Consider the following 4486-nt stretch of genomic DNA (forward strand, 5'->3'; position numbering starts at 1 on the left):
GCTTCTATCTCTGCTTCTCTCTCTGCTTCTCTCTGCTTCTCTCTGCTTCTCTCTCTGCTTTTCTCTCTGCTTTTCTCTCTGCTTCTCTCTGCTTCTATCTCTGCTTCTCTCTCTGCTTCTCTCTCTGCTTTTCTCTCTGCTTCTCTGCTTCTATGTCTGCTTCTCTCTGCTTCTCTCTCTGCTTTTCTCTCTGCTTTTCTCTCTGCTTCTCTCTCTGCTTCTCTCTGCTTTTCTCTCTGCTTCTCTCTGCTTCTATCTCTGCTTCTCTCTGCTTCTCTCTCTGCTTTTCTCTCTGCTTCTATCTCTGCTTCTCTCTCTGCTTTCTCTGCTTTTCTCTCTGCTTCTTCTATCTCTGCTTCTCTCTCTGCTTCTCTCTGCTTTTCTCTCTCCTTCTCTCTCTGCTTCTCTCTGCTTTTCTCTCTGCTTCTCTCTGCTTCTATCTCTGCTTTCTCTCTGCTTCTCTCTGCTTTTCTCTCTCCTTCTCTCTCTGCTTCTCTCTGCTTCTCTCTCTGCTTTTCTCTCTGCTTCTTCTCTGCTTCTATGTCTGCTTCTCTCTGCTTCTATGTCTGCTTCTCTCTGCTTCTGCTTGTCTGCTTCTATGTCTGCTTCTCTCTGCTTTCTCTCTTTTTTCTCTGCTTCTCTGCTTCTATCTCTGCTTCTCTCTCTGCTTTTCTCTCTCCTTCTCTCTCTGCTTTTCTCTCTGCTTCTCTCTGCTTCTCTCTCTCCTTCTCTCTCTGCTTTTCTCTCTCCTTCTCTCTCTGCTTTTCTCTCTGCTTCTCTCTCTGCTTCTCTCTGCTTTTCTCTCTGCTTCTCTCTGCTTCTATCTCTGCTTCTCTCTCTGCTTTTCTCTCTGCTTCTCTCTGCTTCTCTCTGCTTCTCTCTCTCCTTCTCTCTCTGCTTCTCTCTGCTTCTCTCTGCTTCTCTCTCTCCTTCTCTCTCTGCTTTTCTCTCTGCTTTTCTCTCTGCTTTTCTCTCTGCTTCTCTCTCTGCTTCTCTCTGCTTCTCTCTGCTTCTTCTCTGCTTCTATGTCTGCTTCTCTCACTTCCCTCTCTCAGGTTCTTTTGTGTCAACCTGGGTCAAGTACTACTGCACCTACCATCGAGAGCCCAAACGAGTCACCATGGTCCTGTTTGACCAGAAGTCTGGAGGCAAAGTGGTGTGTTGTCTGTTTGTTTCTACCCAGAATGCCACTCTGCCATGCCGTGGGACCATGTAGTTGTTGGAGCAGAGAGACAGAGAGTGAGAGAGAGAAGAGCGAGAATAGAGAGAAATAAATGTTGGCATTGCCCGCTCGCTTGTTTTGGCCTGTCAGCGATGATGCAGGGCTCTAATCTTGCCATGGGCGGCAGGTCATGGTACCGTGACTCAGGGCTGGCAGGGTTGACACACAGAGCTGGCAGCGGGCCAGCCTCTCCTGCAGTGCCACTCTCAGACAGTAGTTAACACAGTGCCCATGCCAAGCCCAACATCTTGACAGGGATAAGTTCTGCTCTACTACACCCAAGTATAGGGAGACTAGAGCCCCAACTACAGGGGCCAACTCATCCAATTACCGCTCACACGCACACACACACACACACACAAACAACACACACACACACACACACACACACACACACACACACACACACACACACACACACACACACACACACACACACACACACACACACACACACACACACACACACACACACACACACACACAGGGAGAGAGAGCTCTCCAGAAACCACAGGGGCTTCTCCAACCCTCATGAACAGAGCCATAGACACATTAATTAGACACATTTATATTTAAGGCCTCCAGTCACGATTTAAAGCAGAAATCATGTGTGACATTTGTCTCTAGAGGTTTGAATGACAGCAGTTGTTTTGGGAAAACTGCCGATATACTGTCTAACACCAGGGAAATGAAAAAGTGTCATTTATAAATTGCCCAAGACACATTATGTCTGTAAGTGTTCAGATCAGCATGAGATTCCCTTTTTTCATCCTATTTATTGAGTATCGGTGGAATTATCGTAAAAGGCCAATATCGTTCGATAATATTGGTGAACCAATATGTCTGTCGGGCTCTACTCCTCATCTCACAGTTCCTTTCACACTGATTGAAGTATACTGTGGAGAAAAGGATGGCAGAGAGAGGGAGATGAAGGGGGAGAAGTGATGGAGGAAGAGGAGAAAGGGCAGGAGAGGGGAGAGGACATGGGAGGAGAAGAGAGGAAGGATCAGAGAGGAGAGGACCTATCATTCGGAACACATTAGAGTTGTGGCTTGACGGTCCCTTTCTCAGGATTACTGCCCTGTGTCTGCTAGGATCCTGTGTACAAACAGAGTAGTGACACTTCAAGTGCTAATGTAGTCCCTTTGAAGGAGGAGAGGAAAGGAGAGGACAGGGGAGAAGAGGAGAGGGAAGGGGAGGAGAGGAGAGGGAAGGAGAGGAGAGTAGAGGAAAGGAGAGGACAGGGGAGAAGAGGAGAGGGAAGGAGAGGAGAGTAGAGGAAAGGAGAGGACAGGGGAGAAGAGGAGAGGGAAGGGAAGGGGAGGAGAGTAGAGGAAAGGAGAGGACAGGGGAGAAGAGGAGAGGGAAGGGGAGGGGAGTAGAGGAAAGGAGAGGACAGGGGAGAAGAGGAGAGGGAAGGGAGGGGAGGGAAGGAAAGGAGAGGACAAGGGAGAAGAGGGAGGGGGAAGGGGAGGGGAGAGGAAAGGAGAGGAAGGGGAGAAGAGGAGAGGGAAGGGAAGGGGAGGGGAGTAGAGGAAAGGAGAGGACAGGGGGGGAGAAGAGGAGAGGGAAGGGAAGGGGAGGAGAGTAGAGGAAAGGAGAGGACAGGGGAGGGGAGAAGAGGAGAGGGAAGGGGAGGAGAGTAGAGGAAAGGAGAGGACAGGGGAGAAGAGGGAAGGGAAGGGGAGGGGAGGAGAGGAAAGGAGAGGACAGGGGAGAAGAGGAGAGGAAGGGGAGGAGAGGAGGAAAGGGGAGAAGAGGAGAGGGAAGGGGGAGGGGAGGAGAGGAAAGGAGAGGACAGGGGAGAAGAGGAGAGGGAAGGGGAGGGGAGGAGAGGAAAGGAGAGGACAGGGGAGAAGAGGAGAGGGAAGGGGAGGAGAGTAGAGGAAAGGAGAGGACAGGGGAGAAGAGGAGAGGGAAGGGAAGGGGTGAGAAGAAAGGGGAGGAGAGGGGGAGAAGAGATAGAGGAGAGGAGAAAGGAGAAGAGATAGATGAGAGGAGAGAAAAGGGGAGGAGAGGAGAGGAAAGGGGAGGACAGGGGAGAAGAGGAGAGGGAAGGGAAGGGGAGGAGAGTAGAGGAAAGGAGAGGACAGGGGAGAAGAGGAGAGGGAAGGGGAGGAGAGTAGAGGAAAGGAGGAGAGGAAAGGAGAGGACAGGGGAGAAGAGGAGAGGGAAGGGAAGGGGAGGAGAGTAGAGGAAAGGAGAGGACAAGGGAGAAGAGGAGAGGGAAGGGGAGGGGAGGAGAGGAAAGGAGAGGAGAGGACAGGGGAGGGGAGGAGAGGGAAGGGGAGGAGAGGAAAGGAGAGGGGGAGGGGGGGGAGGAGAGGGAAGGGGAGGAGAGGACAGGGAAGGGGAGGGAGAGGACAGGGGGAGAGGAGAGGAGAGGACAGGGGAGGGGAGGAGAGGAAAGGAGAGGAGAGGACAGGGGAGAAGAGGAGAGGGAAGGGAAGGGGAGGAGAGTAGAGGAAAGGAGAGGACAGGGAGAAGAGGAGAGGGAAGGGGAGGACAGGGGAGAAGAGGAGAGGGAAGGAGAGGACAGGGGAGAAGAGGAGAGGGAAGGGGAGGACAGGGGAGAAGAGGAGAGGGAAGGGGAGGACAGGGGAGAAGAGGAGAGGGAAGGAGAGGACAGGGGAGAAGAGGAGAGGGAAGGGGAGGAAGGAAAGGAGAGGACAGGGGAGAAGAGGAGAGGGAAGGGGAGGAGAGTAGAGGAAAGGAGGAGAGGAAATGGGAGGGGTGAGAAGAAAGGGGAGGAGAGGGGGAGAAGAGATAGAGGAGAGGAGAAAGGAGAAGAGATAGAGGAGAGGAGAAAGGAGAAGAGATAGATGAGAGGAGAGAAAAGGGGAGGAGAGGAGAGGAAAGGAGAGGAGGAAAGGAAAGGAGAGAAGGAGAGGAAAGGGTAGACGAGGATAGGAAAGGAGAGGAGAAGAGGGGAGGAAAGGGGGGACGAAGAGAGGAGAGGAAAGGGGAGATGAAGGGGAAAGGAGAGGAGGGATTGACAGTAGGGAGATGGGTTGTAAAATAGTTGCACTGGAATGATACATCTAAGTTCCTACACATCTTTTCCTAGGTCCTTTGAGTCCATCCATCCTAGTCCTTGTCCACAATTCACTGCGAGAATCAAAGAAATGCACCGTAATGACATGGTTCCATACACGTTGGGAAAGGAACTTCACATTGATTGAACTTGAATGTCATAAAATGTCTCTTCTTAAAGGTTGATTAAGGTCTCACCTGTCTTTCAGGGAGAGGAGGAGAGCTTCACTC

This window comes from Oncorhynchus tshawytscha, unplaced genomic scaffold (assembly GCF_018296145.1).
Source record: "Oncorhynchus tshawytscha isolate Ot180627B unplaced genomic scaffold, Otsh_v2.0 Un_contig_5793_pilon_pilon, whole genome shotgun sequence".
In the NCBI taxonomy this organism is placed as follows: domain Eukaryota; kingdom Metazoa; phylum Chordata; class Actinopteri; order Salmoniformes; family Salmonidae; genus Oncorhynchus; species Oncorhynchus tshawytscha.